A 14,582-nucleotide genomic window follows, 5' to 3' on the forward strand; every position below is an offset into this window, starting at 1 on the left:
AAGAGAACAAATGGAAAACCTTTTCTTTATTCTTTCCTTTGCAAATTTATATTAGCAGGAGAAAATAATTTATATGAGCCATCTCTTTTTTTGTGTGTGTGGTAGTGATGGTAGAACCCAGGGACTTTTCTCCCTCCAGGCTATACTCCCAGACCTATTTTATATTTTATTTGGAAACAGCGTCTCACTAAGTTCCTGAGAGCCTCACTAAGTAGCTGAGGCTGGCTTTGAACCTGTACGATCCTCCTGTCTCAGCCTCCCAATCATGGGGATTACAAGCGTGCACCACCACGCCCAGCTAAGCCATCTCTTAATCTTTTTCTGTGGTATGGAGGATTAAACCCAGGGTTGTTCTACCTCTTAGCCATACCCCCAGCCCTATTTTATTTTATTTTATTTTGGTACCAAGGATTGAATCTGTACCAGTATTGGGAATGGCCTAGGAAGATTTGAGAAAGCTCTAATTAATATATTTCAAAAATTGGTAAAAGGACTTGGTTCCTGGTCAAAAATAAGCAGGCAACTATTCCAATGTAAATTAACCTAGCTAAAGGTAATTAGCAAGTCTATAGGAGAGGGGAACTATGACTTCCTCATCCTCATTCTAAAGACAGGTTTACCTAATAATTGGATAATCTAGCTAGGATGGGAGGAGAGGTCAACCCCTGAAAAGAGACACCTAGGCGGGGGAAAGGGGAGGTACCTTACAGGGATGTTTACTAGGTCAGAATTAAATAAACAAGATGGAGGTAATGGGATAAAAGTTCTAGTCAACATGTTGTATCTTTGGTGTAGCATTCACTTGAACCACCCCCCCCCCAATGGCATGGGGCTGTAACTATCTTCTGTGTTTCTTTTTTTTTTTTTTTTTTTGCGGGTCTGGGGATGGAACCCAGGGGCATTCAACCGCCGAGCTACACCCCCTGCCCTATTTTTTATTCTTTATTTTGAGACCGGATCTCACTGAGTTGCAGAGGGCCTCACTAAGTAGCTGAGGCTGTCCGTGAACCGCGATCCTCCAGGTCTCAGCCTCCCGAATGCTGGGATTACAAGCGTGCGCCACCACGCCCGGCTTATTTCTATCTTTTTAATAAACTCTTTTAAAACTTCAGCAAGAGTCCGGGCTGTTGCATACATATCCTTAGCTCAGGACAAGAACCCGTGGTTTTTCTGTTTTTTGTGGATTTTGTGGTTTTATTGGGAAATTATTCCCAGAGGTCTAACAAAGATCCCTGGGGACAGTTTCTCCCAAATGGTAACACTCACCCCCCAAACCATAACAGAACCCAGGGGTGTTCTACTTCTGAGTGACATACTCAGCCCTTTTAAATTTTGAAACAGGGTCATCCTAGATTGCTGAGAATCTCGCCAAGTTGCCAAGGCTGGTCTTGAACCTGTGATCCTCCTGCCCCAGCCTCTTAGGTACTGGGATGTCAGGCATGTACTACCACATCTGTCTTGTTTTTTAATTTTTGAAACAGGGTCTCACTAAGTCACCGTGCTCAAACCTGTGATCCTCCTGTCTTGGGCCTCCCAGTTCCTGGGATTATAGGCATGCACACCATTTCCAGCTTTATCTGAGGCATTTCTTGATCTAGAGAGTCTGGTGAGCCTTTTAAAATGTGTTCCCTTTTTTTCTAATCTCTCCCCTCTGGAGAAGTACTTTGATTTCTCTCATCTACGGTCTTGCGTGTGCTTTTTCACAAGGAGCAGAAGCACAGGGTTAGAGAGGAGGCATGGACTCTTGGACCCTGTTGTTCAGCCAGCTTCACACACCATAGTTCCCAGTTCTTCCCACAGCGGTATCTGTTTACTCAAACTTCGCTGCAGGTCCACAAACCGATGCAGTTCCCCTTCTGTATTGTTTTTGAGTCCTGAGGCTTTGGTTTTGTGCCCACTGAGAGCACTTTCTCCATCTCCTCCAACCAGTCAGGGGTGCAAGTGTCAGCTTGTGCCAGGTAATGAGTTGAATAGGCTGAGAACCGGAATGTTCCAGGCCAACACTCAGAAGACTATGGCTTAATGAATAGTACTTGCCTCTAAGGAGCTTTTGTTATATCAGCCTTCAGGGCATGGACTATAGAGCTGGGCCCTGCCCTCACCCCCATCCTGGCTGCCTGGCCTAGTGTCACAAGTTAGCTGCTCTGCCACTGGGAGTCTCCTGTTCTATGAGCGACAGGACAAGCCCACCCTTCCTCCCTTCCTCTTTGGTACTAGGGATTGAATCCCAGGGCATTTTACGTCTGAGCCACACCCCCTTCTCTATTTATTTACTTATTTTTGCAGTACTAGGGATGAAACCCCGGCGCATTCTACCTCCAAGCTACACCCCCAACCCTATTTTTTTTAATGGTATGAGGGATGGAACCCAGGGGTTTTCTACCTCTGGGCTATACTCTTAGACCTATTTTATATTGGAAACAGGGTCTCACTAATTTGCGGAGAGCCTCACTAAGTAGCTGAGGCTGACTTCGAACCTGTGCGATCCTCCTGTCTCAGCCTCCCAAGCACAGGGATTACAAGCGTGCGCCACCACGCCCGGCTCCCAACCCTATTTTTTTAGTCTTTATTTTGAAACAGGCTCAATAAGCCACAAAGGGTCTCACTATGTAGCTGAGGCTGGCCTTGAACCCAGATTCTCCTGTCTCAGCCTACTGAATGCTGGGACTACAAGTGTGGGCCACCACGCCTGACTTATTTTTTATTTTGAAACAGGGCTCTTCCAAGTTGCTGAGGCTGACCTTGAACCTGTGATTGTCCTATCTCTGCTTCCCAAGTACTGAGATGATAGGAGAAGCCATTGGAAATGAAGGTCTTTGATTTGTGTATCTCTGGGAGTGACTTTTTGGGTCAGGGGGACTGAATCTTTTGTGCCCATTTTAAGAACACTGTATTCATGGTATTTCTGATTCAAGTCAACTCAGGAATAAATAGATGGTTTAAAAAAGTTGTTTTTTCTTAGTTGCCTTCATTTTTCTCTGATCCTTCTATGTCTCTCTTTTTTTTAAGTTACTGGGAATGAAACCTAGGGTCTTGAGCATGTTACGCAAGTCCTTTACCATGAAGCTACATCCCAGACCTGTAAAAATAAGTTGAAATTTGGGTATTTGGTCATAGGGTGCCCATTTGTATTTTGTTTGTTTGGTACTAGGGGTTGAACACAGAGGCATTCTACTTGCCAGCTATACCACCAGGCTGTTTTGTGTTTATTTTGAAACATGGTCTCCCTGGAATGCCGAGGGTCTTTCTAAATTGCTGAGGCCAGGCTGAAGCTGGGCGTGGTAATGCATGCCTGTAATCCTAGTACTTGGGAGCCTAAGACAACTGGCAGCTTCCAGGCCAGCCTCAGCAACTTAGGCCCTTCACAATTAAGTGAAATAAAACATAAAAAAGGAGCCAAAGGTATGGCCCAAAGGTAGAATGCCTTTCTACAATTGCTGAGGCTGGCCTCAAAACCTCAAGCCTCCTGTCTTAGTCTCCCAAATACTGGCATATTCTACTATACTCAGTTTATAGGAATATTTATTTTAAACAAAAATAATAACACAAAGAGACCAGTAATATTTGTTGTTTGTCCTAGCTGAAAAATTTTCCCCTCTGCGGTACTGGGGATGGAACCCTGGTGCATTCTATCTCCGAGCAACACACCTAGCCCTATTTTTTCTTCTTTATTTTGGAACAGGGTCTCGCTGAGTTGCAATGGGCCTCCTTAAGTAGTAGCTGAAGCTGTCCACGAACTACAATTTTCCTATCTCAGCCTTCCAAATGCTGTGATTATAAGTGTGTGCCACCACACCTAAATTTATTGTTTTTAAAGAGCTCTTATGGTCAAAATTCACATTAGTTGGAAGCTGATATCCAGGATGTCCTTCGTGGTGTGTGTGTGTGTGTGTGTGTGTGTGTGTGTGTGTGTGTGTAGTACTGGGGATTAAACCAAGGGACATACTACCTCTAAGCTACATCCCCAGTCCCCAGCCCCTACCCCATTTTCATTTTTATTTTGAGATGGTCTCTATAGACTGATAAGTCTCATTACTTGTTGCTGTCCACAAACCTGTGATCCTCCTGCCTCAGCCTCCTGAGTACTGGGATTATAGACATGTGCCAACCACACCCGTCTTCCCAGGTGAATATTTAGTTAATTAAAACCTCCATCCTTGAAACCCTGCTTAACTATATATGCTTGTCCTTCTTTCTACTTACTTTTTTTTGGTACTAGGGATTAAACCCAGGGACTATCTACTTCTGAGCTATAACCCTAGTCCTTTTTTAATTTTGAAACAAGATCTTGCTGAGTAACCATGCATTAACAGTGAACCTGCAATCCTCTTATCAGCTTCCCAAGTACTGGTATCACAGGTGTGCAATGCCACACCTGGCTTTTTTTTTGTTTGTGGCACTGAACTCAGGGGCATCCTGCCTTTGAGCTACACTCCCAGCCCTAGTTTTTCTTCTTTATTATTTTCTTGTGGTACTGGGGGTAGAACCTAGGGGCTTTCCTACCTCTGGGCTATACCCCCAGCCTTATTTTATACTTTATTTGGAAACAGGGTCTCATTAAGTTGCTGAGAGCCTCACTAAATAGCTGAGGCTGGCTTCGAACCTGCGCGATCCTCCTGTCTCAGCCTCCCAAGCGCTGGGATTACAAGCGTGCGCCACCACGCCCGGCTTCTTCACTTTGAAACAGGGTTTCACTAAGTTGTAGAGGGCCTCACTAAGTAGCTGAGGCTGGCCAAGAACCTGGGCTCCTCCTGTCTCAGCCTCTCAAATACTGGGATTAGAGCGTGCGCCACCATGTCTGCTTTACTTTCTTAACGGCATGACTTTTGCTGAGGTTAATGTGGTACTTCATTGGCCATCTTGAAAAACTTCAGATCTTCCCCAAACTGCCCCCTATTCAAGTAGGATAGAGGTAAAAAATAGGTAGAAAGGAGACTTCAAGGAACAAAGAAAATGTAACTTTAATGTTGAGGACTCGGGCTTAAATTCCTCATTTCCAAACTAGGATGGTCAATCACAAATTTCTGGGAAATTTACACTTAGCACTATTAATTATCCAACCAATCAATAGTGTAAGCAGGAGAGGTAAGAGGACAGCAAGGATTTAGAAGGGACCAGGTCACCATACTGGAAATTCATTCACCTGTGATAATCTCCTTAGGTATTCTTTTTTTTTTTTTTCAATACTGGAGATGGAACCCAGGGGCATTCTACCTTCAAGCTCCACCCTCCAAGCCCTATTTTTTATTCTTTATTTTGAAACAGGGTCTCACTGAGTTACAAAGGGCTTCACTAAGTAGCTGAGGCTGTCCACGAACCGTGATCCCCCGGTCTCAGCCTCCCGAATGTTAGGATTACAAGTGTGCGCCACCACGCCCAGCTCCTTAGGTATTCTTAAGTGACAGTGAAGACCACATCAAGATCCAGATGAGCAGACCACCATAAAACATCCTCTGATCTCTGGAGGGATGTCATCTTCACATACCTTCTCATTACCAGCCTCTCACCAAAATTCTTTTACAAGAAGAGCCCAAGCCAGGCATGGTGGCACACACTTGTAATCCCAGGATTCTGGAGGCTGAGACCTGGAGGATTGCAGTTCGCGGACAGCCTCAGCTACTTAGTGAGGCCCTCTGCAACTTGGTGAGACCTGGTTTCAAAATAAAGAATAAAAATTTGGGTAGGGGGTGTAGCTCGGAGGTCATATGCCCCTGGGTTCCATCCCCAGACCCGCAAAAAAACAAACAAACAAAAAAAACAAAGAGTCCATTGTAATCCCAGCACTTGGGAGGCTGAGACAGGAGGATCTCCCAGATTCGAAGCCAGCCTCAGCTACTTAGTGAGGCTCTCAGCAACTTAGTGAGACCCTGTTTCCAAATAAAATACAAAATAGGTCTGGGAGTGTAGCCCAAAGGTAGAAAGGGTTCCATCCCCACAGCACCACCAAAATAATAATTAATAATAATAATAATAATAATAATAATAAAGAGCCCAGCAGGGGCAGAGTGATGCAGGACAGTACTTAGGAGGCTGAGAGAAGAGGATTGCAGGTTTGAAGCCAGCCTCAGCTACTTAGACAGTTTCAAACTTAAAGAGGCTGTGGTGTTTTTTGAAGTTAGAATGCCCCTGGGCTTAATCCCCTGTACCAAAAATGTACCCTGAACTCCTAAAATGTCCTTCTCACTCTGGAAATGGCCCAGATTCTCCCTTGAGCGTGTATTTCTTGTTCTCCCAAATATAACTCTCTGTCTCTGGCTGGCTCATGTTGAAATTCTTTTCTACCATGTGAGCCAAGGACCGTGCCAGGCTGGAGTTGAGTTTCCCTCCCTCCCACCCCAGGAAGTCTTCAGACTCTTCATGGAATTCTCTCTTCCACGACACTCTCAGACTTGTTCTTCTATTTACTTCTCCTTTTCCCTTTTTGTCATCTGCGATCTTCCATCCGGTTACCTTGAATCTTTTGATATGTTGCCTTCAAGCCCCTCTTCTCCATTTGGAAGGAAAATTAATAAAAGGAAACATCAATGAAGGATTCAGGTCTCCATGGCCAAAGTAGTTAGGCTCCTGAACCTCATACTAGGGACATCTGTGTATTCCTTGTAAAATCATGAAGTGAGTTCCTACAATTTTTTTTTTTTGGTGTGTATGTGTGTTACTGGAGATTGAACCCAGGGACAATCTACCTCTGAGTTACACCCCAGCCCTTTTTAGTCTTCACTTTTTAAAAACAGGGTCTGGCTGGGTGTGGTGGCGCACGCTTATAATCCCTGCGCTTGGGAGGCTGAGACAGGAGGATCGCACAGGTTCGAAGCCAGCCTCTGCTACTTAGTGAGACCCTGTTTCCAAATAAAATATAAAATAGGTCTGGAAGTATAGCCTGGAGGTAGAAATCTTCTGTGTTCCACCCACAGTACCACCAAAAATAAATAAATAAATAAATAAATAAATAAATAAATAAATAAATAACAGAGTCTGGCTAAGTTATTGAGGATCTCACTAAGTCTCAGACTGTCCTGGAACCTGCAATCCTCTTGTTTCAGCCTCCTAGTACTCGGATTGCAGGTGCGTGCCACCACACCCAGCTGAACTATAATTTTATGTTGTTTGGACATTCATTTTGAGTGTTCTGTACCTCACCTGACATACCCTAAACTCTTTCTTAGAAAAGGTATGCATTCATTCTCTGTGCCTTTGAGATGTATATCGTCTCTAGAATATGATAGTTATCTTTTGGGAATAGCATTCAGGGAGAATACTATCCAAAAAATGAAAAAAAAAAAAAAAGAGAAGCCAGGTGTGGTAGCACATGCTTGTAGTTTCAGTACCTGGGAGGCAGAGACAGGAGGACCGTGGTTTGCGGACAGCCTCAGGTACTTAGCGAGGCCCTCTGCAACTCAGTGAGACCCGGTTTCAAAATAAAGAATAAAAAATAAGGCAGGGGGTGTAGCTCAGAGGTCGAATGCCCCTGGGTTCCATCCCCAAACCCACACAAAAAAAAGTTTCAGTCAGGGTTGGTGGCTCACACCTGTAATCCAAGTATTTGGAAGGCTGAGACAGGAGGATCAAAGGTTCGAAGCCAAACTTAGCAATTTACTGAAGCTGTCAGGAACCTAGCAAGTCCCTGTTTCAAAGAGAAAAATAGGGCTGGGATGTATTTTGGAGGTAGAATGTCCCTGGGTTCAATCTACAACAGACATACAATGTTTCAGAGCCCAGCATAGCGATGTATGCCTATAATCCCAGTACTAGAGAGGCTAAGACAGGAGGCTGTAGATTCAAGGTTAGCCTGAAGGCAATTTAGTGAAATTGTTTCAGAATAAAAAGGGCTGGGTTGTACCTTGTAAATAGAGCAACCCTGGGTTCCATCCCCAGTGCAAAACAAGTAAATAAAAAAAATTCTCTTTTTTCAGAAATCTTTTGGGTAAGCCAGGCATGGTGGAGCACACTTGTAATCCCAGTACTTGGAAGCCTGAGAGAAAGATCACAGGTTCAAAGCCAGCCATAGCAATTTAGCGAGGCTCTCAGTAACTAAGCAGACTCTGTTTCCAAATAATAAACAACAAACAAACAAACAATAGAGTTTGGGGTGTAGATGGAAGGTAGACTGCCTCTGGGTTCAATCCCCAGCACTACACACACACACACACACACCTTAAGGTCATGTGATAAGTTGCTGAGGCTGCCCTTCCCCTCCCAGGCGCAGCAGCCTAGAAGCACAGAATGTTTCTGGGAAGCAGGCCCAGTGTGCTCTCCGCAGGCTCGCTGCCCTGGGCTGCCTTGGCATCCCGCGACCTGCTTTCTAGTGAAGTGCTCCGTGGCCGTTGTAGCCATGGGTCAAGTGGCCCCAAGTATGGTCTGTGCCCTGCTCCAATGGGAATAAGTGGCTGAGTGGCATCCATGTGATGTTAAAGCAAGTGTTGTGGGCTCATGGTGGCTTCCACTGAAACTTCAAAGTAAAGCCAGAGGGAGCAGGCAAAAGCCCGGTGCAGGAACAGGGCTGCCACTGATTCTCCCACTAGAATGATTCCTACAGCTGTGCTAGTGGTACCGCCTCTGGAGACCCCAGGAACTCAATGCCACCTACAGCACGCTGTGCCCACGCAGGAAAGCTGTAAGCGTCAGCTGTATGACTGCCATAGTGTGCACAGGACATCATGGGGCGTTAGGATTTAATGTTACACTGCTGGGTTTCAGTCTTGTTTGGGGCCCTGTGTTCCTTCCTTCCCTCGTCCCCCTCTCTTCCTCCCCTCTTTTTTGTGGTGCTGGGGATTGAATCCAGGGACAGTTTACCTTCAAGTTGCACCCTCAGAATTTTTTTTTAAAACTGGACCTCACTAGGTTGCTGAGGCTAGTTTCCAACCTGCTAGCCTCTTGTCTCAGCTTCCCAAGTACTGGGATTACAGGCCTGTGCCACCAACCCGGGTTCCCATTGCTCTACTTCTTTCTTCCTTTTGGAATAGATAAAAACATTTGTCATCCATTGTACCTTAGAAGTAGTGTGTGTGTGTGTGTGTGTGTGTGTGTGTGTGCACGCGCGCGTGTGCGTTTGTAGGTATGCTAGAGATCTTACCAAGGGCCTCAGGCATGCTCACTAGATAAGTGCTCTACTATTGATCTATATACCTCCATTCAGATAACTTTTTTGATTTTGTAGGGTGACAGCTGGGAATTGGCCCCGAGTCTGAGATGGGACATTGGAGTTGGACTTTTGTGTGTGTGTGGTCCTGGGGGTGGAACCCAGGGACTTTCTACCTCCAGGCTATCCTCCCAGACCTATTTTTATATTTTTATTTGGAAACAGGGTCTCACTAAGTTGCTGAGAGCTTCACTTGGTAGCTGAGGCTGGCTTTGAACCTGTGCGATCCTCCTGTCTCAGCCTCCCAAGTGCTGGGATTACAAGGGTGCGCCACCACGCCCAGCTTGGAGTTGGACTTTTGACTTGCTTCTAGAATGAGTTAAAACTTGGGACTGTTTGTGTGGAATTAATGCATTTTACTTTTTGTCTTGGGGATTGAACACAGGAGTGTTCTACCTCTGAAATAAACCCTCAGGCCCAGTTTTTTTGGTATCGAACCAAGAGTCATTCTATCTGAGGTATACCCTCAGCCCTCCCTTTTTTATTTTGAAACCAGGCCTAAATATCTGAGGCTGACTTTGAAACTGCCATCCTTCTGTCTCTCCCAAGTACTGGGACTACAGGCACGTCCCACTGTGCCTAGGTAAATGCTTTTGTGCACTGTGGGAAAAGAATGAATCATGGGAGCCAGGGGTGGAATGCTGTGGTTTGGATATGGTTTCAGTGTGTTTATCAATGTTTCATATGCTAGAGGCTTGATCTCAGTGTGGCAGTGTTGGGAGGTGCTAGAATTTTTAATGGTGGGGCCCAGAAGAAAGTAGTTAGGTGGTGGGGGCACTAACCTCATTGAAGTAACTAATGCATCTTTCATGGAAGTGCTCTTGTAGAACGAAGGTACCCCCCCACACTTAGGACTTTCGGCACCCAGCTATTTCCCTTTATATTTCTCTGCCATATTGTGAATGCAGCTGGGTTATGAAGGAGGGCTTACCAGAGGCTAAGCAATGGCACTGCCCAATCTTTTACTTTTGTCCTCCAAAATAGTTTATAAAGTTCCTGGTGCCAATTATTTTGTTACAGCAACACAAAACGGACTAATATAATTGAGTTGTTTTGTCCCTGTTGTCCTGTCTTTTAAATTGAAGATCGACAAGATTCCTTGAATAGGTGGTCCTACAATTTGAACACCCTATTCCTGAAGAGGCACAATGCTAAGCCCTTTATATGCTTATTCACTCATTCTGAAAACAACCCCACCAAGGCAGTTGTCAAGAGGAAGCAGAAACTTAAATTTTCCCAAGTTCACAAACTAGAATAAAAATCTATATCTGCTGGGCTAAAGAAAGATTTGTGTACCAACTCTAATTGGAATCAGGGCTGAGCCAGGGGCAGTCACACATGCCTGTAGTTCCAGTTATTGGGTGGCTGAGGCAGGAGGATTCCTTATGAACAGGAGTTTAAGGCCAGCAACATACCCAGACCCTGTCTCTAAGAAAGAAAGAAAACAAAAGAAGGAAGAAATGGAATGAATAATAGAATCAGGGATATTCCCAAAGCACTTTGATTTCCCAAGTAACAATTCAGTGTGGAATTGTGCAAAGCACCCGATTGCATGTGGCTGCCTGGCACTGTTACCTCAACCATCTGGATATGCTCTGCTACCAAGAGGTCACCATGCCTTTGACTAGAGATTTACTATATCCTTCCTTGGAAGAAAAGGAAAAACATAAAAAGAAAGGGCTAGTTCAAAGTTCGAATTCTTATTTTATGGATGTAAAATGTCTAGGTTTCTACAAGACTACCACGGTTTTCAGCCATGGCCACAGAGTAGTTCTTTGTACAGGTTGTTCAATAGTGTTGTGGCAGCCTACAGGAAGAAAGGTCAAACTTACAGAAGGTTGTTTATTTAAAAGAACACAACACTAGCTAGGCCTGGTGGTGTACGCTTGTAATCCCAGTACTTGAGAGGCTGAGACAGGAAGAAGGTTCAAGGCCAGCCTCAGCAACTTAGTGAGACCATGTTCCAAAATAAAAATGGCAGTTTAGCTTGAAGGTAAAATGCCCCCTCCCAAATATCACAGTTAAAAGCTTAACTATATTAGGTAGGTTACAATTATGTTTCATTGGTAAGTGTGGAGAGGCAGTAAAAATGGAAATTTGTAGGAATATAAATTTAAAAACCACACAGTTTGGACAGCCCCCTCTTACCTCCAGGCCAGCATAATCGACAGGACTACATTTCCTAAGTTGTATTCATTAAATAAAGAACTATTTATGCCAGATAATTAATTGCAGTGACTGTTAATAGCATTTTAATAAGAGAACATACTCATTGAACATAGCCTTTATTTTCTGTTTCAAAACAAAATTTCCAGGAAACAAAACAAAATACTTAACAATGGTTGGATAGAAATGAAATAAAAATCACAGTTTCAAAGAACCAAAACCAGACAACTGCTGAAAGGCAGATTACTTGGTTCACCCCCCAAAGAAGTTCATGTCCAAAGGATTAAAATGAAGTTGAACAACATTCTATATAATGCTACATTCCCCAATTAAGAAAGGAGAGTTCACACAGACAGCTAAATGTTGTGTAGAGAAGTGGCAGCAATTCTGCATACTTCATAGTAAATTATGCATGAAAGTTTATTAATTGCATAAACTTCCTGAGTGGCTCCCATGCTGCACCAGGTCTACATGCTTAATGTTCATATCAAACAATTAGAGCTTTAAGTGATTGAGCATGACAGACCTTGAACAACTGCACTTTCCGATCAGTCACTGGATCTGCTGAGGGTATGTTCTGGACCACAAATCTCAACCTCAAACCGTAAGTTAAAGTGGAAAAGAAACTCAACTGAAACAACGAACTAGAAGGATGACAAGCACACATTTGGGAGTTTACTGTACACTGGCACATTTTTTTTTTCTCAGAGCCCAGTTTCTCTCTTCCCTTCTTGCTTGACATTTCGCCTTTTTGACCTTTTTTTTTTAAATAAAATAAAATAAAAGACCACTTTCCAGAATGGGAGCTGTTTATTTGTACACTCTCCCAGCTATCTTGGTTGAAAATAATGTTCATGTAGCCTAGTGATCATCCCAGGTCTAAGCATGCTGTCAAAGCCTCTGACCAACGTTTGTGTTCATCCTTCATATAAAAAACTATCTCCAGGGTGACTTGAAAGCACTTGGCTCCATATAAATTTCATACAAATTCCACTTCAAAGGATTTGACCTTGAGTGTTTCCACTTTATAATCTGGAACATTAAAAAATATTTAATCCTAGAAATTATATTTACCAAATCAAAGGCCTTTTGCTACCCTAATCCCCTTCTAGTCAATCTTCTAAACATAGAGAGGGAAATAAACTAAGGATTGGAAAAACAATCTATTCTAGAAAATGGCCTGTAGGCCACTTCAAATGGCTGACGTTTCTAAACCAAACAGAAGATGAAGTAACTGAAATCCCAAACAGATGCAAAAACAGCTGAGGAATGCACTCATACATGACAATGGGAATCCAGTACTTACTAATATTCAATATGCTGTAGTGTAACACAGTAAACATGTGAAGCGAGGGCCGTCTGCGCACAAACATTTGCTGAGTTTGAGGGGGAGAGGGGAATGCGTCATTTTGATTACTCAGAAAATACAGTAAGTAGAAAGCTGATGCTTCCATAAACTTTAGCACATAGAGAAACAGTTCTAGAAAACCCTCATCACCAATGAGAATTCAACGCAAATGCATTCTGCCATTTGAAAGTAACAAAAATCACTGCAGATCCCAGCAGCGTGCCAACACTTGGAATGACAGGGCGTTGCTGTAGGATTTGCCAAATATTTCACCGTGGTAGTTAAAGCAGTTTCAACCCATAGCCCTTTAGGCACAGAGACGAGAAATGCATCTCTAGTTAAAAAAAAAAATGCAAAGTTACAGGCACTGTACTGTCTTGTTTAGGTACATTTTAGCCATTTATTTTATAACTAATTCCTACGACTAAATCCTACGTTGCCACCAGTTAGATTCATTTCTTGGCTCTCCACCCCAAACCCCCTCAGCCATGGTGGCAGAGTGGCGGTCCCTCTCGTCTCCAGCGCACAGTGCTGTGGCAAAGAGGCAAGCCGGATTGATGCTCTGAAAGAATACTGGGAAGCAAGGCAAAAAAGCACGCTTCGCAGGCAGCATTTACTTGTGCACCCAAAACAGCACTGAAAACGAGGTAGATAAACAAAAGCGACTGCACTGGAATGAAATCTGGGGTTCTAAGATGAACCATCCCATCAGGCTGTACGTAACACTCTAAACTCAACCCAAAAATCCCAGCGGAAAAGTGCCTTTTAAACTTTCACAGATAATTTTGCTGTCAAACCATGAGAATTCATGCTTAGTAGAAAACTGGCAAGGATGGATGGGATGAAAACCAGAATGGTTACTTGTTATATTACAGCAAATTACCTTAAATAGAGATTCAAGACTGCTACAAATATACATAGGGTTATTTTCATTCGATTTACACCAATACTGGTTTCATAGTCTTATGATCTCACACCCAAAGTTACAGACGTAGCAGCAGGTAGTTCATGACGCGACGCTCACATTGCCACACATGGAGGTACAGTACTGTTCATTAGAGTTGCACTTGGAGAAGTAAACATGGTGGCTGCACAGAAAGACTACCCCCAAATCAACCTGACAAGCACGATGGTGAAGCATAACCTTTTTCTCTTCTAAAAGAAAGAAAATAAAAAGGATAGGGTTGTGTATCTTTTGGGAAGGAGTAGAAGGCCTTTTTACATAGGAGGCTCTTTGTTAAGTAAGAAGAGAATGTCTGAGCTTTACCTCAGGGGTGAATTATTTCTAGGAAGGAAAAGTACCTCAGGCAAGGATGAAAACAGCACTAGTGTATGACTTAGCAAAATTAGGAAATAATGCAAAACCCCTAAATAGAAAACTAGCCAATATTTACAGTCAAAGTGACTATACTCCCGATCAAACATTTCAGTGATGGGAAAAAGTAAATAAAACCCCACAGCAATGTGAACAACATTTTTTCTTCATTTCTGCACAAACTCGCTTTTTTTCTATAGTTTTAAATGTACACGCACGTTACATATACATAATGTATACATAACATATATGTGAGGCCAGCTACTGTAGTTGGCATGAAGACAGCAGCACACTGTTCACCATCTTCCAACTTTAGAAGACTACTTTTCTTTCCAGCAAAAACCTGAAAAGATTCTAAATATTACAAGGCACTGCAAAAGTCTGCAGGCAAACGAGAATGATGAATTATACATAAGACAGAGGTGGTGACAGAATGCGGGACACATGACGTGGAGCAGCCAGTAGGAAACGTAATTGTACAGGTCTTCCATGAAGCTTTTGTCATTCTGGGGTACGCTGTATAAAAAGAGAACTAGAGAAGAAGAGGTCTGAAAACCTGTAGTATTTTTCACTTTCTAGGATGTATGTCTCAATGTAATTACAAAAAGCCAACTCTT

This window comes from Muscardinus avellanarius (genome assembly GCF_963383645.1).
Source record: "Muscardinus avellanarius genome assembly, chromosome: X".
NCBI classification, from domain to species: domain Eukaryota; kingdom Metazoa; phylum Chordata; class Mammalia; order Rodentia; family Gliridae; genus Muscardinus; species Muscardinus avellanarius.